Source organism: Neodiprion pinetum, chromosome 2 (genome assembly GCF_021155775.2).
Source record: "Neodiprion pinetum isolate iyNeoPine1 chromosome 2, iyNeoPine1.2, whole genome shotgun sequence".
Lineage (NCBI taxonomy): Eukaryota > Metazoa > Arthropoda > Insecta > Hymenoptera > Diprionidae > Neodiprion > Neodiprion pinetum.
Genome location: NC_060233.1, coordinates 14,215,115 through 14,222,841, shown reverse-complemented (window position 1 = coordinate 14,222,841; position 7,727 = coordinate 14,215,115). Strand labels below are relative to the sequence as shown.

General features: G+C 36.0%; 1 protein-coding gene and 1 long non-coding RNA gene across 4 annotated transcripts in view; one reads left to right on the top strand and one right to left on the bottom strand.

Moving 5' to 3' along the window:
- Window positions 1–5,089: 5,089 nt before the first annotated feature.
- LOC138190513 (uncharacterized) lies at window positions 5,090–7,148 on the bottom strand. Its single transcript, XR_011176525.1, has 2 exons — window positions 7,042–7,148; window positions 5,090–6,733 (listed from the first exon to the last, which is right to left on the bottom strand). It is a non-coding gene; the product is annotated as an uncharacterized lncRNA (long non-coding RNA).
- The window catches only part of LOC124211802 (uncharacterized), a 28,056-nt gene continuing 26,017 nt past the window's right edge, over window positions 5,689–7,727 (top strand). For 2 of the 3 annotated variants that reach the window (XM_046611233.2, XM_046611230.2), the window contains exon 1: window positions 5,689–7,402. The gene's annotated coding sequence lies outside the window, so the exon portion shown is untranslated. The remainder of the gene's footprint in view (window positions 7,403–7,727) is intronic. The other variant, XM_069133983.1, reaches the window with a different exon arrangement.

The window sequence follows — 7,727 nt, the reverse complement described above, 5'->3', positions numbered from 1 at the left end:
AGCAACGATATCCATCCGTTTGAAGGTAAGATTCACCTACTCTCACCTAGTTTTATACACCGTACTACGGAGTTCGAGCAAAGTTTCTAACTCAAGTTCATAATACATCTTGATCGACCTCGTAAATCATTTATTTCGCTTTATAAATCAAAGTTCAAAGAACTCTTCACCAGTTACGGTATAATGGATCCAACTTGGTATAAGATTTTCGTCCACGATATTCTGTTAATACTTGGGGAGATTTTTCTCGACCTTCTTATCTGCACCTATAAATATTTCAGCATTATAATAGGTTTACACTTCGCACCTCACTTGTAGCGATTGAATATTTAGAGAATTAAAATGAAGATAATCGATTCGAGTGAGGAGAAAAATAAAATCATGTTCTTGTTATTTACTACCTAAAAACAAATTTTCAAAAAATGTTTGAGAATTCTGTAAATAATTTAGCCATATTTTATATATTCAAGCACTTACTATTCCAATTACATTTCAAACTGACTGATTAATCTTTGTACTCACAATCAGCGAAGCTTGACAGTACAAGTATATTTTTTTAACAACATCTTGTAACTATTGGTATCCTGCAAGGGTCTATATTAGGACTTTGTTCTTTATTTTATTATGTTCTTTATTATCTTCATGAATGAGCTACTCGAATTAATTGAAAATTTATCTGCACATGCAGATGATACAGTAATATATGTATCAAAAAATATATTATAATATGCCGAAATAACAATGAACCAAAATCTAGCTATAGTAAACTCTTGTTTTTGCTATAATACATTATTGTTGAATAAAGAGAAAATGTTGTATATAGCATTTGGAAATGGACTAAACACTTTACCCATAAATGTTAACATTCATATTGATAATGAGTCGGTATAATCCGATGCTTCTTGGGAAGGTCTGTCTAGCCTGCCTAGTTGATACTCAATGAATAAATCAAATGTCTAACAAATAATTTGCAAATGAAGCACAAATATTGATAATGAGTCAAGAAATAGAACAAACATCATACAATCCTCAGGTGTAACTTAATGAAAACATGAAATGGAAGGTACATATAAAAAATACATTTAATAAAGATAGATATTTTGTCTTTGTATTTGCAAGATTAAAAAAATATTATGTATTACTCTAAATTAATTTCGGCTTATTATTCATTATTTCGTAGTATTGTTACTTATGGCATTATAGCCTTGGGAAATTTTACTATAATGCCATAAATATGATTTTTAAGCTCCAAGCCAAAGTTTGTAAGACAATAAACTATAATGAAGTCACATTATAAGAAATAATTTACTTACAGTGAGTTTCTCTATTTGTGGAACGAATTCAAGCAACCCGAGTTACAGCTCATGTTCGGGTTGAACATCGCATCTTTCCATAGTCATCCCAATTTTCAAATACTATTTGTTTTAACACCGTTTGGGATGGCCGTGGTGAGATACGATACTCAATCTGAAATGAGAGCTGTAACTCCGATTAATTTAATAAGATGCACGCATCGTTCCGCAGGTAGAAATATTCACTGTATAAAATATTAATGAATAAATATAATATGTTGAGCCTGAAATACATTGAAAGTGATAGTATTACTAGAGGCAAAGCTATATCTTTACCTGAATATAATCTCTCATATCAACAAACTACCTAGTGAGTTGAAAGTATTAGATGTAAGTCAGGGTTCGTACGCACAGGGAAAACCAGGAAAACTTAGGGAATTTCTTTCCGCCAGGAAAAAATCGGGGAATTTCGAAAATCTTAAAGGAATTTGAGTGTTGAAGAAATAAACTCGGTCCTAAACAAAGTACTATCGATCTTGAGAAAAAAAAATTGCACTCGAATATTTGTTCCACCACTTCATATATTCTATGTATATCACTTAATACCAAACATTGCTTCGGTTTTTTATTACGGAAAATCACAGGCTTTTGTTTGTAAATTGATAGTTAGACAGTAAGTTAGTTACTAGATAATATTGAAGGCATTAGTATTAATGTGTAAAAAATTATTATCAATCAGCGGCATATTTCATGAAATTTAATTGGAAAAATCCTGTTTTCAGGCTGTAATACCCGGAAAATTCAGAGAATTTCAGATTCCAAAAAGTGTACGAACCCTGTAAGTAGCAAAACTACAAAAAATAAATTAAAAAAATGAATATTGCATGTAAACATAAAATATTAACTAAAATGTTTAAAACACAAAGATATATGTTCATCACACACAAAATATGATATAATACAAAAATGCGTTATAATTATTAATTATTAAAAGTGAATATTAAATTAATTTTATCTTTGAAATGTAATTAATTAAAATTGAGTACAAAAATTCCACCTATATACAGGTCTCTGATCTCTAATAGGATGTATCCAGTGGTGTAATGTATTGTACTAAAGTGTAAACTTTTTGAAAATAACATTGTTATTATTACTATTGTTGTAGAAGAAGATCCTAGATTGGATGAAACGCTGAGGAAATCGTTTTCAAAGAAGCAGGAGCAAAGTTCGTCACTCACCATTGTCCCCATTGACACAGCGCCGCCTTCAGAGCAATCTGATGCTGATTAACTCAACGCCACACACCTTTTTTGAAACGTGGAAAAAATTACTACTCAAAATTAGCTCACTCGAGACGTACCCTCAGTAATCTTTGCGGCTCTTCAAGACGCTGAGGAAGCTGCCTACAAGTGTTGAGTCACCTGCGTCTTTGGACAAGTCGAATGATTCCATAAGCCCGAATGATCCAGGAACAAGGACCGCTACCATGGAGGTGGATCGTGACAATCCCTTGGCCGGACTGATTGATTACAGATAAGACCCCAACTAGATACCCACGGAATCTGCGCTTAAAAGTCCCTTCGAAACGTCGTCTCTATGGTGATGTTAACGGTGAATATCTCGCCATGAATTTCAACCCGAAATACAAGAAAAAAAACTTTCCATGTCACCGAGGATGTTGGATGGCGACTCAGATACTGAGGCTCTGCGACTTTTTCATATCCTGGGTCCTGGCAGAACGTCAGCGTTTAAGAGGCTGGCCATTCCAGCTTCCAGAGTCTATAAATTGCCTGTAAAAACGCCGGCCTCGTTACGGAAAGGCGAAAAGCTGAATAAAATCAGAATCTCAATACGGGTTTAAGTGGAACGATCTAGCGTTGCCCAGCCAGAGAGTCTAAGACAATCAAAATCCACAGGGGATAAGAAAACTTGCCGATAACGTAATCTGGAACTCCCCTATGACTGATTGCAATATGCAAGAAATTGGTAACCGCCGTCGCCGCTCAGGACCTCTCCAAAAACAATGAAGGCTTTGTCGGAGTTTGCTAAGACTTCCCCCACTACAACTTTTTGATGCCAGATCAGGTACCTCATTAATTAAACCTTTGATTTAACCCGTAGTAACCACACCTCGATTGAGGATACATACAAACCACACTAGTCTGATTTGGGATTGTTCATTTTCAAAGTACTATAACTCACGTATATATCGTTGAGAAGCATTCGATACCAATGTTTCTTGGGGTAAAAATTTCCCAGGAATCCAATGATAATAGTCTCGAATGCAAAAAATTATATTAATTTACTGAAACTACGTCAAAATCAGAATAATTCAGAATCAGAATCACAACAAAAGAAATTTCAGGTGGTGCGAATTTGCACTGGTGTGGTGTTTACGGGTTAAGAACATTTCCTTCTGCTTCAACGAGCAGTCCTGTGATGTATATTTATATTCTAGATGAAAAGGAACTTTGTCAATTTTGTTTTGTTAGCCCAGCTCAGAAAGCTGCCACCACATAGCTTACCATTAGTGTCAGTCCAGCAAGAAAATCTGTACCCACTCTGTAAACACCTGCCAGGCACACGATTGAAGTCAGCCAAAAGGCCCGACAATCTAGAGGAAGTATTGGTGTGGATAGCAACGCAGGAGATTTGAGTCAGTTTCGTTTTGAGTGATTTCATTCAAAACCTTTAGGTTTCTGTCAACAGATTCAGCAGACTCCGGCAGATAGGTGCTTCTAAGTAAAAACAATTAACTGATACATCAAATTACAAAAGAATTAGACGTTTTGAATGATTTAATTGACCACCATTGTTGAACGTTTTTTTATGAAACTTCCAGAACTAGGACATCTCTTCCCAAAAAAAGTTCTCCGCTTTGCACGAATCCATCAGAACGTGTTCACGTAGATGAAATCTCACGTCGATGTCACCAACGATTTGTCAAGTGGTACGTCGAGTTCAGTATAGTGTCCTCTATTCGGACTCTGCAACGTGAGTATCGAATGCCAACGTAAAAATTGAAAATAATTTTCTTCTAATGATTAAATATCTTTACAATTGTAAATCAATCGATATGATTTTTTTTTTCATACGTCTTCAGCTCTTGAAACTAACGCCACAATGCTAATGTCTGTATCAAAGCTAGCACCCGTAGCCGAGCAGAGCAAAGGCGTTAATTGATTTGGTTTCAAGCTTAGAAAAGTTGGAGCACTCACAACGTTACCATCTGTACAAAAGCCAGCATCTGTAGCAAAACAGAGCAATGGCTACAATCGATTTGGATTGAAGCTTAAGAAAGTTGAAGCCTTGGAAGTGATCAGGAAAATTCTCAAACACAATAAAGCATGCTATGAGTATTAATTGTCAGTACTTGGGTATGAAAGATTTTTTAATTGTACTACTCTAAACCTATTTTTGATTGAAGCTCAAGAAATTTTTTTATAATTTAAACTGACCCATCCAAATGCTCATATGTATATTTACCTTATCTGTAACATTTATCACGAATAGAAATCTAGAGATAGATCATTGTGACGTATAATGTACTAATTCACAATTAGCTAAATATTGACAGCGTGTTTATCGATGAAAGCACAAGTAACTAAACATCAGTAGCAACATTGTCGACAATTTATGACCATTACTACTTCGTGCAATCTTAACCTCCACGTGAAAATTTCAATTACTAAGTCAATGTTAATTTATAATAATTTGTTACGATGAAGAGTAAAATGTATGGGGAATAATAATAATAATAACAGACAAACTTGAGAGTCAGACTTTTCTTGACTCAATTCAGTTTTTAAATATATTAAAAGAAAACAGATTTGCTACTGCTTTTTATTCGATTAGCATTGCTGCGAGCCGTTTACATGAAAACTGGAAATTCGTAGGTGGACATGATACAGAAATAAATTCTTTGTGTAATGTTCTTCAAATGCTCTCAAATTGAACATGTGCACATCTCTTCGCCCAGAAAATGAAAAGCTGGTTATACAAAATTACCACTTTCATTGCTTGGTTACTGAGAAATTTCAATACGACGTCATAGAATGATTTAATTGTGGGAAAAATATTAGAATATTGATTTTGTCCAGATACATATAAACTCAGTTTGGGAATACAGCTCAGATATTTGTGCACTAAGAATTTATTCCCTAAATCAGTACGTGTACAGTTGAATTTTCGAGGTAAGACAAATGTATTAATGCATGTATCAGATGACTGTTTTGTGAATATCAAGTATCATATAAATTAGCCAGCATAATACGTCAAATCTATAATCTTATTATGAATAAATATACGAAAAACTAATGCTCCTAACTATTCCATGCATTATTCGTTTTTCTTATTCTCATTCTAAATACTTTATCCGAATCCCACTATATGAGAAATGTTGCTCAAGTTAATCAAGTTTTATGTATAATACGTACAAACAATGGTTTAATCACATGTTTACCAATAGAATTGAATTTTATACACCTTGGTTGAAGTTTTATCAAATAGTCAACTATATCATCAGTATTATTAAGACATTTTAAATTTAATTTATAAATATAATCTATAAAATAAGAGAATATTAGGCGTCAGTAAAAATGTTTAGCAATGTACGTAGTGTTAATTAAATATAGTTCCAATTTCAAACTGACTGAGGTGCGAGTGCTTCTGGCGCCCACTATACATCGGCCGGTTCCGGAATGAATCGGGTTCTGAACTTGATCGCAGTTTCGTGCAGAAGAAAAAATCACGCACTGTAGCGGCACTGGGCGGCTGGCGTACGATCACACTTCGTGAAATGGCGGAACTAGGCGAGTCGCGGCAAGTGTCGCTCCTGATAAACATTGAATCATAACGCGAAAATAAAACATAATTCAACTTGTTCGCATGTTATTAGTTTGGAGCATTAACCATTTCATGTTTCTGACATTTGGATTGCAACATATCTGTTCGGATTAACCATCGTCAGTTCTCGACAAGACGACAACAGTTGATCGTATTTTCCGACTTCGGTTCCTTAGAAACCCAACAAGAAACACATGAATCGTACAGTTTCTCGGCTTCTCTGAGCTTGGTATCGTCACTTGCAAACTGGAATCGCGGTTCTACAGATAATTATTATTATTAGCATTTGTTCATACGATGAATCGGATTTGAAGTCCTAGTTTTTAACGGCTTGCCCGCAGCGCAAGCGAGAGCAAATATGACAAGCGATATAAATGGTAAGTAACTTGAATAGGTAGGTGGTAACGGTGACTATTATTTTTCTCGACGTGTTGCTGTTATCTGGCGGCCATTGCCAGCTGCGGCTGCCCTTCGTAGGAAATTGGTGTTTGTATTTTAACGAGAATCCAGAGAACAGCAATCCTCCTGCCCTCAATAAAGTTCAACCGAAAACCCACCACGTATCCTATCATCCTTTCTATCAGCGTTGAGGCGAACTAGCATAAAGTATCAAGTTTCGAGGTAACCATGATAATTACTAACTTATGTTTGTCGGTTTAGACGTGCAGGTGGAAACAAGTTGGAAACGCGATAAAAGGGCAGTGTCGTTGCTCGTCGGACATTGGGAATAGAGTCGTCGACCATATATCTATTCAGCCCTGCGCGATTTGTTGATAACAGTTACAAGAGTGAGGGATGCACGGCGGCAAGATTGACAGTGCAACGGCGTACAGAGAATCTCGATCAAAACTCAAGTTGGATAATCAAGCGTTGCTTTGAGGAAATTCTGGCCCGGTATATTTACCTATTCAACGTATGTTACACGTCGTTTCAGTTACGGTGGGCAGTCTTCGGCTGAATCAGCCTAGTTTAGTACTACAGTGACTACCGCGGACATTTACGAAAGCAGGGAGGAGCGGCCATAGCGTCGTGTTCGTACTATTGAATACAGAAGTTTCGTCCCTGCCACTCCTCCATATTTGTCCGAGGTTCCGTCATCCCTTGCGATCTTTGCATCGTAAATCCGAGTTTAGTCGGTCAGCCATCATTAATTTATCGTTGTTCACGTATCCCAGGACAAAAGTGTTATTTCGAAAGTGACCTGTGGTGATTAATTAGCTACGCGCAGTATCGTCAACCTGTACCTCGATCTCTTAAAATTTATGGTAAATATGACGATTGTATCATTCCTTCGAACTTTTAAGAGGGAATTATTGCTTCAGGTCAAAACATAGAAAATTGATATTTCTGTTGCGAGCCTCGTGTCTCTTCAATTAGTCTCATTATTTGAACCACGTACATGCATCGTTGCAACGTTTACGACCAGGCCACATCCACAGAAACACTACGTGGTACATGAATTGCCTTAGACTTATTCTTTAGAGTAATTTTTCCTGTCGCAAAAATGTGTGAATAACTATTCTATTTGATAGAGGGACTTTCAGCGGCTATTCTGTACTTGTTAGCACGGATTAGAAACTTTTCCATCAT